Here is an 18,868-nt window from a genome sequence, read left to right as displayed (position 1 = left end):
TGTTTATCAGGGATATTGGCCTATAATTTCTTTTCTTTGTAGTGTCTTTAACTGGTTTTGGAATGAGGATAATGCTTGCCTCATAAAAGGAGTTTGGAAGTCTTCCCTCCTCTTGAATTTTTTGAAATAGCTTGATAAGGATAGGTGTTAGTTCTTCTTTGAATGTTTGGTAAAATTCGCCTGTGAAGCCATCTGGTCCAGGACTTTTATTTGCTGGGAGTTTTTTTGATAACTCTTTCAATTTCATTTGTTGTAATTGGTCTGTTTAGGTTTTCTGATTCTTTCAGATTGAGTTTGGAAGGTTCTATGTTTCTAGGAACTTATCCATTTTACCTAGGTTGTCCAATTTTTTTTTGCATATAGATTTTCATAGTATTTTCTTACAATCCTTTGTATTTCTGCAGTGTTAGTGGTTACTTCTACACTTTCATTTCTAATTTTATTTATTTGGGTCCTCTCTCTTTTTTTATTGTTGAATCTGGTTAAAGGTTCATCAATCTTGTTTACCTTTTCAAAGAACCAGGTCTTGGTCTCTTTGATCTTTTGTATTTTTTTAAGGCTCTATGTCATTTATTTGCACTCTGATCATTATTATTTACTTCTACTTCCTCTGGGATTTATTTGTTGTTCTTTTCCTAGTTCTTTTAAGTGCAAGTATAGATTGTTTATTTGAGCTTTTTCTTGCTTATTAACATGTGCCTATAATGCTATGAACCTCCATCTCAGGACTACTTTTGCTATGTCTCATAGATTTTTGGTTCTTGCATGTTAATTTTCATTTATTTCAAGGAAATCTTTTATTTCTTTCTTGATCATATTGTTAACCCATTTGTTATTTAATAAGATGCTATTTAGCTGCTGAGTGTTTGAATGTTTTTCAGCTTTTCTATTGTAGTTGATTTCTAGTTTTGTGTCATTGTGATCAGTTTTGTGCCATTCTAATCCTTCAGCCACTGCTGGATACTCAAATTTTATTTCTCCCCAGCAAGGTTAGCAACAGGTTCAAATTGAGTGGAGCCAACAGCCCCCTCTCCAGAAGTTCTTCCAGCTGACAAGACACTGGTCTAAGGAAACTAAGAGTCCTCTCCTGGGGCTGACTGTACCCCCCCAACAGAAATTAGCTAAGCCCCTTGACCAGACCCAACAATAGGTTTGTGAGGACCCACACTTTAAATGTCCATGCTCCAAGCCTCTCTTTACCTTCCCTCTGTGGAATCCAGCTCAGCAGAGGAGGATACCCAGCACCTGAGACGGCTGACTGAAGTTCCACCCTGTCCAATACATATGAGCTACTTGTGCCAGTGCTGATCACAGAGAGCAGAACTCTGCTCAGTGGGCCAGGTGTGAGGAGCCCTTCCTTTGGATATCACTCTAGCAAGGGTTGTTAGGTTCTGAACCGATGCTCTCCACAGCTGGATCCTGGATGTGCCAGCCCTGGGCCTTCCTGGCAGGAACTCAGCACAGACCAGTGGAAGACACTGCCCATGACTGGCCCTCAGCAACCTTCTTGGAGCTAAAAGCAATCCAGAGTTTGTGGTTGCCTCTGCTGGGCCCAGACAGACATAGAAATACCAAGTGACACACCTAGGCTGACTTTTACCCACACTGGGGCATGGGGGAAGGTCCACTTAAAAGGTCAAGGTTCCCTGATTTCTGCCTCCTGCAGCCTCTGTCTGCTGGCTGCTTGTTGGGCTCAGCCACTGAAAAAACTTCCAATAAATTCTAGAACTTGGGGCAACTCAGAAATTAGGAAGGGTGGTGAGTGTGCCTCAGCCCCAAGTTTCAGTTTGTCCAGACTTTTTTCACAGACTTCAGTAGTGTGTAGCCCCAAGAGTCCGGTGGGTATTGCCTCTGAGACCAAATTGTGATCCTCCACAGTCTGGACAGTTTCTACAGTATCTCCCTTGAGGCAGAAGCACCAGTCTTAGACTTGAGAAAATATGGGGGGGGGGGAGAGAACTCCAGCCTCAATGCAAGAAAACTGAGTCACTGAGGTGCCCCCTGCTTCCCGGGTTCTCAGAATGGCCCAGTCGCCATGGGGTGGGGCAGGAGAGATTCCCGAGGGCAGGGCAGTTACTTTTCCCCAAGCTGATGCCACTCAGAGGTGACTGCTCCACCCAAGAAAGACAACAGCTGCAGTACTGGAGAATGACTCAGAACAAGAGTTCCAGTGTCTGGCCGTCCCTCAGTGTCTTTCCCTGGGCCTCCAACTTCATACCCTCCTTATACAACTCTAGTTCTCTCAACTTTCCTCTGCTGGAACCCTAGTCCTCTCAGCCCTCCTTCCACCAGAGCCCCAGATAAGTGGCTGTGAATGAGACTTTCTGTGCTGGTCCTTTAAGACTGAGCCTGATTCTCTGAGAGCTTCATCTCTTTCTCGTAGACTGTTTTCACTGGCAAATGCTGGTAAGGAAGAGAGGTAGGCACCTCTTCCAGGCTCTGGGGCTTTAGGCTGGGGCGCCCAGCCTGGGGTTGAGGATCCTCCCTTCTCAGAGTGACCCTCCATGTAGGGAGAGTCCCTCCGGACCCTCAGTTGCTGTTAGCTCCTGGGAGTGGGAAACCCTTTGTGTGACTCTGCCCTTCCTACCAGTCTGGGTGTGGCTCCTCTGTGATCCTTGATTGTGACTCCTCCTTGTTTAGTCCAAAGTTGGTTTTTCAAGATGATTGTTCTTAAATTAAGTTGTAATCTAATTTGGTCCTGGGAGGGGGCAGTTGGAATGTCCACCTACTCCATTGCCATCTTGGAGTCCTAAAATTCTCTTACAAAGTGATTCAGTCCTGCGATCAACACCATGTGAAGAGTGTTGCTTTTCACACCCGAGCTCTTTTGATGAACCAAGGTCACCAATGGGAAGTTGACAAGGAGGCTTAGATTTGAGGAAGAAAAAAATGAACAATAATAACAACAATAAGGTAGGCATGACAGTGATATTTAGGAAGAAACTTTAGCTTCGGTTACTGGCATGGGGAATGGATTGGAAGCAAACAGATCCAAAGGCTATTCTAGAAGAAACTGAATTGCCAAAACCCTCTGCACCTGGCCTAGTTAAGCCTTGGACTGCTGGAACTTAAAACCACACTCAGTCCCCCAAACTTGCATGAGTGGGAGCCAGGCTGATGGTGAAAGCCATGCTGTCCCGATGGAGGTCCAACTCCCAGGATCCACTTCAGATGTGGCTAGGACAGATAATGATCAAGAATTATTTCCTAGAGACTGGAACCAGGGACCTGAGAAGACCAAAGACAAGGAAGTTCCTCCGAGACAGAAAAAGGGTCTAATTAAAGAACTTTGTCCACTACCGGAGCGCAGTCTTCATAGACACCTGAGTATCATCACTGTAGACTAGGGACTTATGTGTGCTCAGCTGCTCCTACTGCCAAAAGGGGGTTTTATTATGAAGGGGGCTGTAATGGGTTGGATAGTGTCTCCCCAAAATTCATGTCCACTGTTACCTCAGAATATGACTTGGAAATGGGATTTTTGCAGCTATAGTTAAGGTAAAAATTGAGATGAGACCACTCTGGATTATAGAAAGCCCTTTATCAATGAGTGTCCTTAAAGAGACAGCAACAGTACACACAGGAAAGAAGGGCGTGTACCAACAGACACAGAGATGCCGCCCCAGCCTAGGGATGCCAGGGGCTGCCAGGAAGCAACAAGGAAAAATTCTTACCTAGTGTCTCCAGGTTTCTGATCTCTGGTATCCACAACTGTGAAGGAATAACTTTCTGTCTTAAGCCACCAAGTAAGTAGTCATTTGTTACGGCAGCCTTAAGAAAAAAATGCAGGGTAATACACACAGTCTCCTAAAAGCCTCCGCCCAACAGTGACATAGATGATTACTGCTCACACATTATTGTTAGGCAACAGTCACTGGCCATACTTCACTGCAAGAAAAAGAGACTCTTCCTTAACTTATACCAAGGGAGGAGAGAAAACATTACTGCCGAAAGAGGTTTTACAAAATGTTTTGACATTGCATAACATGAGCTATTGTCTCCATTTTAGCCATATATGGAGGTGAGGTACAGGTAACTTGCTTTTAGCTCAAAGCTGATGGGGAGCACGGCACATCAGCCAGAAATCCTAAATTCTGAAATAGATGCAATGACAGGGTGGAATTTTGGGTTAGTTCTCTTTGGGAGTGAGTGTGTTCTGTGTGTAGGAAGAAGAGTGTAAACAGATATTTGGTGACTAGAAGGACAGACTGTGGCAAAAACTGCTAGCTCTTTACCAAAAATCCATCTCTCCTTTCTCTGCACAGAGCTGGGATACACGTCCAGCCTCCCTTGCAGGTAGATGTGGCCATGTGACTGAGTGCCATCTGATGGAACAAGAGCAGGAAAGACGCATGCCATTGCTGGGCCAAGGTTTTTAAAAAGCAGGCAAGCTGCCTTCAAACTCTTGCTCTCCTTCTTCTGGATCAATGAAGATGATGACAAGGCCTCCAGGGATGGCAGAGCCACAGGATGTGGAGAAGAGCCACCTGCCAACCACAGACATCCACCTTGGACAGTTAAAGGAGTAAGAGAAATACCCGTCTATTCTACTTGAGCCATTGTGTATTTTGGATCTATTGATTATAGCAGCTACCATTATCCCATGTGCCCAGTGAAAGAGTTAGGCATGGATATGTGTGGACAAGTCTCCGGAGAAGGGCATGTTACGTTGGAAATGCCTGTTAGATGTTAAAACAGATATGTTTACTCAGCAGTTTTGTCTGGAACTCAGTGGAAAATTTGTCTTTGTAGAAAAAATAATTGTGAGTCATCAGCACATAGTTAAAGCCACAGAAGTAGGTGAGAGACAGGGTAAGAAGACCACGGAAACATTCAGTCTAAATAACATCCAAAGCTCCAGCAGAGGAAACTGGAGGAGGGAAGGAGCGAGCCCCTGAGGCGGAGCAGCAGCACATGGTGTAGGAAATACCAGGAGACTAAGTATTTCCAAAAGGAGCCAGTTATGTAGGAAGATGCTAAGAGATCAGGTAAGATGAAGGCAGCAAAGTAGCCACTGTGTTTGGAAGATAGACCCACTGGTGACTTGACAAAACAACTTTAGTGGGGTAAAGGGGGAAAGACTCCGGTCAGAAACAGCACTGAGAAAAATGAGGAGGAGTGTCTAGACACAGCTCTTTCTGGAATTTTGCTGTTCAAAGCAGGAGTATCTGTGAGCTCTGGCCGGTTGGCTCAGTGGTAGAGCACTGGCCATGCATGTGGATGTCCCAGGTTCAATTCCTGCTCAGGGTTACACAGAAGAAGTGAACATCTGCTTCTCTACCCCTCTGCCTCCCCCTTCTCTCTCTCTCTCTCTCTCTTTTAAAATAATTTTATTTTTTTAATGGGGCGACATCAATAAATCAGGATACATATATTCAAAGATAACAAGTCCAGGTTATCCTGTCGTTCAATTATGTTGCATACCCATCACCCAAAGTCAGATTGTCCTCTGTCACCTTCTATCTAGTTTTCTTTGTGCCCCTCCCCCTCCCCCTTTCCCTCTCCCTCTCCCCCCTCCCCCTGTAACTACCACACTCTTATCAATGTCTCTTAGTCTCACTTTTATGTCCCACCTACGTATGGAATAATGCAGTTTCTGTTTTTTTCTGATTTACTTATTTCACTTCGTATAATGTTATCAAGATCCCACCATTTTGCTGTAAATGATCCGATGTCATCATTTCTTATGGCTGAGTAGTATTCCATAGTGTATATGTGCCACATCTTCTTTATCCAGTCATCTATTGACGGGCTTTTTGGTTGTTTCCATGTCCTGGCCACTGTGAACAATGCTGCAATGAACATGAGGCTGTATGTGTCTTTACGTATCAATGTTTCTGAGTTTTGGGGGTATATACCCAGTAGAGGGATTGCTGGGTCATAAGGTAGTTCTATTTTCAGTTTTTTGAGGAACCACCATACTTTCTTCCATAATGGTTGTACTACTTTACATTCCCAGCAACAGTGTATGAGGGTTCCTTTTTCTCCACAGCCTCTCCAACATTTGCTATTACCTGTCTTGTTAATAATAGCTAATCTAACAGGTGTGAGGTGGTATCTCATTGCAGTTTTGATTTGCATTTCTGTAATAACTAATCTCTCTCTTTATTCACCTCCCACAGCCATGGGTTGGTTGGTGCAAGCTCATTGGTCCCAGGTGCTGAGGATGGCTTGCTGAAGCCTCTGCCTCAGGCACTAAAAATAGTTCGGTTGCAAGCATAGCCTTAGATGGACAGAGCATTGGCCCCAGATGGGGGTTGCTGGGTGGATCTTAGTCCTGGTTGGGGCACATGCAGGAGTCTATCTATCTTCCCTCCTCCCACCTGGAAAAGAAGAAAAAAGTATAAAAGTAAAAACAAAGGAGGAGGATCTGGGTGGTAACTAAAGAGGACGACGGGCCCAGGAATGGTTTGTGAAAGTAGATGTTTGCATGCTGACAGGATTGATCAGGCTGAGGGGCAGCAGCGGGTGCCGCAGAGAGGAGAGACAGCGCAGGAGCGGAGGGCGTGGAAGATACCAGAGGCTCTGATACCAAGGAAAGTGGTTTTCAATGTCCCAACCTGGTCTCGGGCTATGCTCTAGACTCAGAATTAAGGGAAAAGTCAAGTACTGGTCCTTGGGATAGGATGTTAAGGAGAAATGCTAATTGGCAGGGGATTTCTGAGAATACAGCAAATATCAGTTAATTAAAATTTGTGAGGTCCAGCCCTCCTCCAACCCCACTCTGCTCCTTTCTCAAATGGATTTTTTTTGTTGTTGTTTTGCTTTGTTTTGTTTTTTAATCAGAGAAAAAGCCCTTTTCTGATTATGCCCATCTATCCATCATGCATGTACTTCTCCTTGCTCACCACCTGGTGTCACTAGAAGCTCATCCTAAGCAGAAGACCACACACCTGGGTGGAGGGAAGGATGTGAAATGCTGTGGGGTTTTTTGTTTGTTTTGTTTCTTTCTAATGCTGAAGCTCCCTGAAGAGAAATCCTGCTTTTTAAAGACTTGCTAACCAGTGACAGCGTGACTGAAACATCCATTGCACAGAGGATTTTTACAATTGACAGGAGTCATATAATCCTAGAAGTTCGGTGTTGAGAAGGGTCTTCCAAATTGTTTAGTTGTGTCCATCTGAGGATAGCTGGAGGTGGCCAGAGGCAAGGGGAGAGATAAATGGCTCATCCAGAAATGACTTTCCATCAAACAGTCCTTAGATCCAAATGCCCAAGGAATTGGACTGTTCACTGTCTCCCAGAGAATTCAGGGGTTAACCTGAGCATTTAGGTGTTAGCCAGCCAGAGTAGGGCTGTGGAAGGCTCTGGGGACAAGTACAGGTTTCCTCACTGCATTAGAAGGGCAGTTCTTGGCCCTGACTGATTGTCTCAGTGGCTAGAGTGTCAGCCCGGTGTGTAGAATTCCCAGGTTCAATCCCCACCACCATCTGTTTCTTTCCCCCTCCCTCTCCCCCTTCTCTTTCTCTCCTCTGCTGGCAGCCAGTGGCTCCATTGGTTTGAGCGTCAGACCCTGCTGTTGAGGATAGCTCAGTTGGCCGAGTGTTGGCCTTAGGCACTGAGGATAGCTCAGCTGATTCGAGCATTGGCCTCAGAAGGGGGTTGTTGGGTGGATCCTGGTCAGGGCACATGCAGGAGTCTGTCATCTGTCTCTCTGTCTCCCCTCCTCTCAAAAAAAAAAAAAAAAAAAAAAAAGAGGAAAAAAAAGAAGGGCAGTTCTACTTAGAGGCAGGAGCTGATTTTAACAACCTTCCATTATGGCTTTTCAGGCTCTTGGGAGGTTCTCAGGAGGTAAGAGTCTTTCCATTACCTCAGGCCTTCTGGGGTCCCCTCTCCCCCTCTCAAGGTGCCCCTTCCCTGGCTGGCTAGCTTCTCTCCCAGCAGCCAAGTTTCTGAGGAGCTGGATTCCATCCGAGGCTGACATTCCCTCAGTAAGATGATGCCTCATGGGTCCCTGGGGGTGGACTTGGCTGACGGCAGCTTCTAGCTCAGCCATTTGCGGGTAGGAGAAGCTGGGTTTGACGCAGCCAGTCAGTCAGTGGGGGGAAAATAAAAGAAGAAGGAAAGTCTGGATAGAAATATTAAGTAAGGAAAACTACTGGTATGTCCAACTAAACTTCCTAACGCACAGTTTAAGGGCTCTTCTCTGGCATGAATCTGGACCACGTCTCCCCTTACCCAGCCCGACCTGGTAGCGCAGGGACTGGGAAGGGATGGTGCGCTGTCCCCATCACTTTCCAGACCCTGCTGAACAGCCGAAGCACCTGCAGCTAGTGCCCACTAGGTGGAGACAGATTTCCAGCAATGCCCGCAGAAGACAGGGCCACCCCAGACCGCAGTTCCTATGTCCTGGCTATAGGGACTGTTGTCCTGAACATGAATGTCTAGGCCACTGGCTCTCCTCCCAGGGCATCCCTGACCCTGTTCCCCATTTATGACTTCCATTTTTATAGCACCGTGGCGTTTCAAAAGCTGATTTAGTGTCTAATAGTTCAGTCAATGATCGCCCCGAGAGTGGCAGGGGCAGACTGTTATGCCCATTTTGCAGTTGAGGAAGTGGAACCTTGGAGGGATTTTGGTTCCCTCCACAGGAGCCAGTAAATGGCAGAGCTGATTTCAGACCACGCTCACCTTGACTCTGAGGGCCAGGTTCTTCCTGCCAAACCCCAACCTTCGCTTAGGGGTCACCGTGCTATTTCAAATAGTAGTAGATCCTGGGTGCTTGCTTCCATGAACCCACCTGCCACACTCCTGATGGGGCTGACCTGGCATTCAGAATGCTGCCATGACCCTCAGTCTAGGGCCCAGCCCTGCCATGGGCCACAAGGGCACTCAGAGCAGTAGGTGGTGCCCGGCTGTGCGCAGGAACGCACCTGAGTGAGAGAACAGGCAGGACAGTGCTGCCAGAAAGCCCGCAGCTGGCCTCGCTCCCCAGACTGGCCAGGTATGAGTGGGGCGGGGAGGGACGGTGTAGCTAAGGTTTGACTTAGGTCTGCCCTGGGAAAGCCTACTGAGAATAAAGAAAAGGCTCTAGCCCTCACAATTCCCAGCAAATTCTGGACAAGCATGTGAACAAGGCAGAGAAAGCCGGAGATAGGGGTTTTGATTCAACACACGACTTCTGTCCTCATAGCCAAGAGTGGAAGTTACGAGAGCACATGACTAAAAGGAAGTTGGCAGCCTTGGGTGGGTGGGGCTGGGAAGGTGAGGCTTCCAGACAGGCCTCATGTGGAGAGAGGAAAGAACTGAGCTACTGGAATTCAAAGTCTCGGCTGTAGGTCTCGTAGTCATCGAGACAGCTCCAGCGCCACCGTCTCAGTTTACCTACCTGTAACAAGTGGCCCGTGCTCAGCACCTCACAGGAGCTGTGCACACTGAGGGGAGCTCCTGAGAGTGCATAATTAGACCCTCTGGTGGGTGAGCTGAGGTGTGTGCAGTGTGTTCCCTTCTCCATTCCAGTCAGAGGCAGAGAAGGAGCTCCCTCCCTAGCATCCAGAGTGTTTACGGACAGAGGCGGTGGTTTTCTCATTGTTGTCGGGCCCCCAGGAGCTTGGTGGGGGTGGCGGATTTGGGGGCTCTGTTCCAGGCTGCGTTTCTGCACCCCAACTCTCCAGGGAGATGCTGGGGACAGGGTGCAGCCAGTCAGTGTACAGTTGGGAGCAGCTGAGAGCAGCGGCTTTGCTATTAATGTAGTCAGTAAATAAATAAAGGAGGGCTTAAGCTTAGTGTACAGCAATCAGTTTAGAACTACAGGGTAATTAGCACTGCAGGGGGCCTCAAGGCTGCAGTCAGGTTTAAATGACTGAGTTCACTTTCACTGAGGCACCCCCTGGAGAGCAGAAAACATAGCCCAGAGAGGAGCCCACCTCCCACCAGCCCATGAGGACCAAAGCCTGGGAGTGGGGATGGTGGGCCCAGAACAACAGGGACAGCTGGGAGACCACCACCCATCTTGGCCCGGGACCAGGTGCCTACATGCACACAGGCACAGAGCAGGGCCTAGGCAGTACCCTGCCTGTGATGTGCATGGTCCTGTGCCGGCTGCCCCTCCCTCTGCACATGGCGAACACAGTGCAGGTGTCTCTATGAACTGATGGGACGAACACAGGTGAGGGAGGCAGGAGCACTTCTCTGCAGCTGGTGACGTGCATGCACTTGGAGGTGAGTGCCCGGGCGGGCACGGGACGGGCACGGGTTTCTGCTTTCACCCATCCTTGGCAACTGCAACCTCAGCCCCAGATGCTAACTGCTTTCTCCCTCCCTCCTTCTCCACTTTTCTTCCATTCATCTATTCAACAAAAATTTACTGGGTGCAGTAGGCTCTGGGAATAGAAAGGTATTCAGGACACAATCCCTGCCCGCAAGAAGCTGAAAGTTGGAGGAATAATAACAGTTCAGAAAGCTGGGGATGATGCGCACCCCAGCATATGGTACCAGCAAGCCTCTGTAGGAGGCTCCCGTCCTGCTCACTGCCCACGGGAGGCTTCCTGAGAGAGGCTGGGTTTGAGCTGAGACCCAAACAATGAGAAGCTGAGGCAGAAGTGAGGTGTGTGTGTGTTGGTCCCACAAGAGGACACAGCATGTGCAAAGACCCACGGTGCGGGGGCAGATCTACGTGTCTTCCAGAAACCATCTGTGGTCCAGTTGTCCGATGCGTAGAGCAGGGGGCGGCCAAGAGACCTGCGGGTGATTCTGAGACAAGGCTTGGTGTGAGCATGGGCTTCTATCACCAAGGGTCTTTGTACACCTTGTTAAAGAGTTCAAATTTCATGCTAAAAGTAACAAGGAGCCACCCAGGCCTTTAGTCAAAGGGATGAGACAATGCTATCTGTAATTTTGGAAAATCGCTCCGGCTGCCCAGAGGAAAGAGGCTGGCACAGAGAGGCAGAGCAGCTGGGGTCGACGCTCCTCCAGTAGGGGTAGTGGGGCTCCCTGCCCCTGGGCTGGGGGGAGCCTGGCAGTGTTGGGCTGGATGGAGAAGTCTATGCCCTTGGACTCAGTACCACCCGTCCCTCTTCTCAAATCTCGCTGGAGCCTTTAGCAAGTCTCTAAAGCCTTCAGCAAGTCCCACCTTTGGGCCGAGGGGAACCCGTTAAGAGCGGCAGGAGGGAGAGCTGTCATGGCTGATATGATATAACCCACCTGAACCCAAGCAGCCTGGGCCAGAAGGAACACTGTGCGCGGGGGTGGGGGGGCAGGGAGGCTCCCACTAATATCCTTGGAGACACATTCAGGAGGAATGTAGCCCCTCCCCCGGCTGCCTGACCCCTCTCCTGACCCCAGCAGAGTGCCCTCCTGGCAAGCCCCACCCTGGAGGAGGCTGCCCATGGCTGCAGGGCTGCGGCGGAGGGAGGGAGGATGGAGTCAGACCACGGGGCGTTCTCAGGCTGGCCGGCCAGGGCCCCTTTCTCTCCATGAGATCATATCTGGGTCAAAGAGCATGTAAAGCAGGCAGACCCTGGCGGCCACACAAAGCCCATTCAGCCCGGCCCTATTCACTCACCTCCTCTCCCCCAGAGGCCGCACCACAGCGACCCAAGCGCAGCGCCTAAGCTCCAGCTTTGATGTCCCAGAACAGAAAACGGCGATTAAATGTTGTTTTAAAGAGGGAGTGCTCAGTGCCCTCCCATCTGTCAAGAGAAAGCTGAGGCCTGAAGGGGAGGAGTGTGGGGGAGGGGTGGGAGGCCTGTGGGGGAAGGGAGACCCGCCAAGGAGGGGCGAGGCCTGGGGAGTGACCTACCCAGAGAAGAAAGGGATGGAGGGATGGATGGTTTGGAGGAATGGAGGTGGAGGCTCAAAATCAAACCAAATGCATTTTTGGCAAAGGATTGTTTTCCAAGATGAGAAATATGGAAAGAGAAAGAAGAATGTGGGGCAGAGACACAAAAGCAAAAAAAAAAAAAAAAAAAAAAAAAAAAACAAGAGAAATGATGAGAGAGAAAGAAAAGAGTGAAGAAAGAGAAGATTAGATGAAAGGGGAAACAAGAGATGAAGGGAAGGAAAAAATGAAAGAAGAAAGAAAAGGAGAGAAGGTAAGGACACACAGAGAAGCCACGTGGGTCAGAGGGGCCGGCAGGGTGCCCTGCTCTGTGGTTTGGGAAAGGGTTCCCAGGAGGACCAGTGCAGCTCCATGTGGTTCTGAACCCACGAACCCCAGATTCCCACGGACCTCAGCCCCTTAGGGGAAGGGAGCTGGAGGGACTCCTCCAGTCCACTCCGGAGCAGGCAGGTGAAGCAGAGACCCGGCCTTCCTCCTTTGCACAGGGGCCAGGAGGGCGTGGCTCCCAGGGACTCCCAGTAACGCAGGAGGTCAGGTCGGCCCCTGAGCCGTGCCCCCTGCAGCCATCACTGCTGCATCCCCAAGTTTTAGTGAGGAAATGAATTATTTTGGTCAGAGCAGGACAAGCAGGATGGCTTTGGGGACATCTTGATTGATTGGAACTAGTTCTCTAGCTCCAGACAACCAGGGCGAAGCCCCCATCCCAGGGAGAGGGGAGAAGAGAAGCTCAGGCCTTGGCCTCAAATCTCAGAGAGGAGGCAGGAGGCAGTGGCTCCCACCATGTTTTGTGGGAGTGCTTTATCCTGCTTGTGGTGATGTTGGACTCACACCCCACCCTCCCACTGGTTCCGTCCAACCAGTTCTAATCTCCTTTCTCCACGGGGCTTGGCTACCACAGTCCCAGGAACCTGAAATTGGGTGGCAGCGTCTTACTGAGAAATTTCTGAAGCTTGCTTAAGCTAAGAAGTTAAAAATGTCTGTATTAATGAAAACCAGGTAGAAGAGAACCTTGCCCCTTGAGTCCTGGGAAGACGAACAATTTGTTATCAGGACATCTGGATGCGAGTTCTGACTCCTCTGCTCACCCACTGTATGATCCCAAGCAGGGAGTAACATCGGCACATGGATTCTGACTCCTCTGCTCACCCACTGTATGATCCCAAGCAGGTAGTAGCATCAGCACACGGGTTCTGACTCCTCTGCTCACCCACTGTATGATCCCAAGCAGGTAGTAGCATCGGCACACGAGTGCTGACTCCTCTGCTCACCCACTGTATGACCCTAAGCAGGTAGTAACATCGGCACACGGATTCTGACTCCTCTGCTCACCCACTGTATTACCCCAAGCAGGTAGTAACATCGGCACACGGATTCTGACTCCTCTGCTCACCCACTGTATGACCCCAAGCAGGTAGTAACATCGGCACACGGATTCTGACTCCTCTGCTCACCCACTGTATGATCCCAAGCAGGTAGTAGCATCGGCACACGGATTCTGACTCCTCTGCTCACCCACTGTATGATCCCAAGCAGGTAGTAACGGCACACGGATTCTGACTCCTCTGCTCACCCACTGTATGATCCCAAGCAGGTAGTAACATCGGCACACGGATTCTGACTCCTCTGCTCACCCACTGTATGATCCCAAGCAGGTAGTAGCATCGGCACACGGATTCTGACTCCTCTGCTCACCCACTGTATGATCCCAAGCAGGTAGTAACGGCACACGGATTCTGACTCCTCTGCTCACCCACTGTATGATCCCAAGCAGGTAGTAACATTGGCACACGGATTCTGACTCCTCTGCTCACCCAGTGTATGATCCCAAGCAGGTAGTAACATCGGCACACGGATTCTGCCTCCGAGGCTAACTAGAATGTCGGCCTCCTGTGGGCAGGGGTTCACCTGCTGTGTCCCAGCTGTGTCCCCAGGTCTTCAACAGTCACTCGTCCACGGTCCTGGGTGACGGCCAGTGTGGAAGGGACAAAGAAACACATGCCATCCAGTCACTGTGCCAAAGACCAAATGATGACACTCTAGTTAACATTATTATTATTATTTTAAGTGTGAGAAAATATGTTATGGGGCAAGCACGTGCCTGGTAAATAGGGCGCAAAATTGACACCTAAACAAGGCTGAGTGTGTGTGAGCCCAGGGCTCCCCCTTGCCCCTGGACAGAAACCTCGGTCCCTCAGCAGTGTTCCCCACCCCGGAAGAGGCAAAAAAGACACACCGGACTTTTAAAACAAGGACACTCTGAGCCAGAGACAACTGAGTTAACTTTATTCTCTTCTAACTGCAGATTCAAGGTATACAACTGAACATTGCTATTTTTCTTATGAGACTTATAAATAAAAATACAAAAAATGTTCACTACAAAAAAATCTACTGTTAGTAGGATGTAAAAAATATTCTCTTTGCTATAGAAGGCACAAACTTCACTTAGTGACACATGGAGAGAGAAAAAAACCTGCAGCAGTAAATTCATTTTTTTTGTTGTTTTTTTTCTTTTTCCTTTTTAAATCTCATCAGAACACCGAAATTACAAAGAAACGCATCAATCTACACAAAACAAAGGCAGATTGCGGAAAGCTGCAACCAGGACTGCGCGACATCGAGGGAGCTGCTTCGGGACCGGACGGGACTGGCAAGCACAATGGGGGGTCACCGGGCTGGGGCAGGGGCAGGGGCTGGGCAGGAGGGGCGAGGGAGAGAGAGAGAGAGAGAGGGAGACAGGGAGACAGGGGGAGAGAGGGGGGGGAGAGGGGGAGAGAGAGAGGGAGAGGGAGAGGGAGAGGGAGAGGGAGAGGGAGAGAGGGGGAGAGAGAGAGAGAGAGAGAGGGAGAGGGAGAGAGAGAGAGGGAGAGAGAGGGAAAGAGAGAGAGGGAGAGGGAGAGAGAAAGAGAGGGAGGGAGAGAGAGAGAGGGAGGGAGGGAGAGAGAGAGAGAAGGAGAGAGAAGAGGGAGAGAGGGGGAGAGAGAGAGGGGGGAGAGAGAGAGGGAGAGAGGGAGAGAGGGGGAGAGAGAGAGGGGGGAGAGAGAGAGGGAGAGAGAGGGAGAGAGAGGGAGAGGGAGAGAGGGAAAGAGGGGGGAGAGAGAGAGAGAGGGAGAGAGAGGTGGAGAGGGAGAGGGAGAGAGAGAGAGAGAGAGAGCAAACAGAAATGAGAAAGGAGGGAGGGGAAGAGAGACAGATTGGCAGAAGAGAGAGAGGAGAGAGAGAGCTAGAGAGAAAGAGAGAGAGATTTGTACAAAAAAAGTAACCAGTAAAATTGAAGAAACAAAATTGGCAACCTCCTAAAAGTAGGCTAAGAGGAGGTGCTGAGGTAGACATGAACTAGAACATCAATTAAAAACACTATTTGTAATACAGAGCAATCGACTGGCACTTGTGCTGTCACAACATTAGACGAGCCACAAAAACAAACAACAAAACGGAACATAATACCCAAACCAAAAGGCTTAGTTTTGCTTGGTCCAGCAGGGCAGCAGGGCCCTCAGTGCTATAATTTACATATATATATATATAGTTATATATATAGTTATCTTTATATATATGGGTCGGATGTCATGGTGCACCACCACGGCGTCTTAACCTTACAAAGATCATGCATAACACTATGTGAACAAATTCTAGGACACACTCCAGGAGGCAGGTACCCTGTCTGCAAAGTGGGACGCCAAGTTCTCAGGGAGGCAGAGCGGCCGGCTCACAGGCTTGGGGGGCCTGCTCCCTCTCCCCCCACCCCACCCCCACCCCCAGCTGTCCTGGTCTATTTCCCACCCTTCTCCTGGCCAACCTTGCCTTACCCTCCGCCCATCAGTGTCACCTCCTACTGAAACGCCCAGGTAAGTGCCGTTGTGAAGCTTCAGGAAGGACAAAACATGACCAGAGGGGAGAAAGAAACCTGACTGTGATGTAGGCCTAGGAAACATGAACAGTCTGATCGTTTTCTGCTTTTCTGTCTTACATCTGGTGCCACCACCTCCCCCCCGCATTCATTCTTGAGCTTGGGAAGAATTGGCCACAGATCTGCCCCTGCCATCCCTCATGGATGGAGGCCAAAGGCCACCTGCACAGCCGTTCACTCCCCTAGAAGGAGGCAACCCACCAGCCCTGTCCCTCCAAAGCCCCCACTCCCAGCTGTACCAATAGCATCCTGAAAGGTACCCTATACTTGTGAAAAATTGCAGCAGTTTCTTTTCTCCCCCTAAACATGGACAACTGTTCAGGCACAAAGATTAAACAAGCCCGCATTGCATCCCTGGATTGTACTGAATCACCGGAGCCCCCAGCCCCCTGGCCACCCCTGTGCCCAGATCTGCCTTCCTCATATCCGTGGCCCCCTCCAAAGCGGCTCAAGCAGCAATGATGCTATTTTATATCTCTTTTGCTATATATCTCTCTTTATATATATATTTTCTATCCTATACACACATAGGATTTCAATGCTTTGAATGAGAAAGGAGTGAAAGGAAAAGAGCGCGAGTGAGGGGTCAATGTCACCAAAAGCATCAGGAACGGGAGACACTTTGCAAGGCTGGGTAAGGCAGTAGTGAGTCAGGGTGTCAGCAGTACCACAGCTAAAGGCAGGGGGGCCACGGGGCCGGCGGGCGGGAAGAGGGGGTAAAACCACTCAGATCTTACCTGGAGCGTAGGGCAGCCTCTCCCCTCCTGGGCTCCCAGCCCCCTTGACCCAGACACGTCTCAAGTTTCCAGGTAATTTCTGACTCTCACCTTGGCCGTTAGGCCTGGCCAAGAAGGCCAAGAAGGTCAGAGTTTTCTTGTCTTTGTGAACAGGACGCTGAAAAGGGGCAGGTTGGCCTCCTTCAGGGTGCCTGGGGGTTCGTAGGGGTACAGGGGAGAACAAGCAGGTATAGATAGAGAAGTCTCTTCTTCAGTACTCACAGCAACTGCTTGCTCGTCCTGACCCTCCCCTGCCTCCCTCCTGAGATTCCCTCCGGGACTGGGGGGCAACAGGTGCTGATTCAGTACCATCCAATGCTGCAACAGCAGAGCACAACACTGCATGAATTAACACAGCCGCACACCAACAGCACGCGCGTACACACATACAAAGGGATACTTCGTTGGGGGTGGCAATAGGTAATTTTTTTTTTTTGTCTTTTTTTTTTTCTTTTCTTCCTATTCACATTACAAAAGGAAAGAGCAAGGTCTGGTAGAACTGACGCAGGAACTAACCAACATTATAAAAATATTACAATCTGTAGAGATTAGCTCAACCCTCTCGGCTTCAATGAATGGTGCAAGGGGGAGACCCAGGCCGCAGGGCAAGGATCAGGGGGTGGGGAGCGAGAGGTGTTAGCTAGGTCAATGGAACAGTTTGATTTTTCTTCTTCCCCACCAAAGCTGAAAGACATCTTGCTGTTAAAATACTGTTTTCTGGGATTTTACAGATCCCCAAGAGCCAGCCAGTACCCCCTTCTTCCCAGGTCAGGGAGGGAACAATAGTGCATAATGATTTCTTACAGACTGCTCCTCCCCCAAAAGATTTCACTTTTCACATTATCAACACAACTGCTCTAGTCACATAATTCAAGTTTAACTTTTTTTTTCCCTTTCCAAAGCACTGTCATTATTATAACTGCAAACTAGCATCCTCCCTACTTTACCATCCCCGATCAACAGTCTAGTGACACAGTCCCCCCAACAATATACCCCCCAACACACAATTTTTAAGGCCTTCAGATCTGGTGGGCAAGATTGCAGGGGAGGCAGGAGAGATGGGGCCAAGGGACAGGGGGGTGGTCACAGCAGCACCCGTCCCTCCGACTTCCCTATACTCTTCGCAACCCTTCTCCCCAAAACCGCTTCCCTAAACCACTTTTTAAAAAACCTAAGATTAAAAATGCAGCCACAACTTTCTCAGAGAGAGAAAGGAAAAGGAAAAGGAAAAGGAAAAGGAAAAGGAAAAGGAAAGGAAAGGAAAGGAAAGAAGGAAGGAAGGAAGGAAGGAAGGAAGAAAAAATAACCTTTTACAAACAAAGCATGAGCTGACACGGAGGGCCCACCCCACATGAACACAAATATTGCAAGTGTGCTTTTGGAGCATCAGGGTGGGGGCTGGGAGGGGGCAGAGCAGCAGAGCACAGGACAGGAGGCGGGACGGGACAGAGGAACTGGACGAACAGAAGAGGTAGCTTTCAGAAAACAACGCCCAACCCAGCGCGACTAAACCAGGACTGGGGCATCCCTAGCCAGCCGGGAACACAGACCAATTTTGGCTATGACAACGCAGACAGAGGTGGGGACCACGCAGTTGCAAGAGGATCTGAGTAAGACAGGCCCCAGACCCGAATGACCCAGCAAACTGTAAGAAGGGGAGGGGGGGCTTGTCCAGAGTGTTTTAGGCTGAACCCATGCTGGGCACAGTGAGCCCATGCCCTGGGCAGAGCTAACAGTGACTCCAGAGGCCCCCAGTACCATCCCCTCCACCTGCCTTCAGCCGACCCAGCCCCCACATTCAGATCCTGAAAACTCCATCCTCTGTACAGCTCCTCCCAGCAGGGGGGCTAGTGGCTGGGAGGTGGGGGTAGGGTGGGGGCTTGGCCAGCTCACGGGTATTAAACCAACTATAATTTACACAAGAAACAGAAAAGAACACCCTTCCCATTCCTCCAACCCCCAATCAAAAAAAAGAGATTCAGGGGTTACAAAAGCTCATGAGGTCACAAAAAACTGAGGTAATTCAAGTACAATGTGCTAACAGGAAAACTGGGGACAAAGAAAAAAAGTAACACAAGGCCAAAGCGCTTTCAAGGACCCCTCCTCTTCCCCCTCCCTGTGGACTGGATGTGGCGATGGTTCTGTGAGCCAAGAATTCTGTGCCACTCCTGGGCCTGGATTTTCCACTGAGCTCACCAGGTCTGGGGTCTTCAAAGCGTCCCCAGAATGACTCAACAGCGCCCTCCCTTGGCCAGTAACCTGACTCCTGGGCAGGTGTCCACTTCTCCAGGCCAGGGGCACATCTGGAGGCATTCTCTCCTTGGACGACGAGGCCCTTCACAGATTCCTTCCCCCAGGGACTGAACTAGGGGTGGCGGGGATTCGTGTCCATGTGTTCAGTGGGAC

The sequence above is a fragment of the Saccopteryx bilineata genome, chromosome 1 (assembly GCF_036850765.1).
Source record: "Saccopteryx bilineata isolate mSacBil1 chromosome 1, mSacBil1_pri_phased_curated, whole genome shotgun sequence".
NCBI classification, from domain to species: Eukaryota; Metazoa; Chordata; class Mammalia; order Chiroptera; family Emballonuridae; genus Saccopteryx; species Saccopteryx bilineata.
This window is presented reverse-complemented; position numbering follows the sequence as displayed.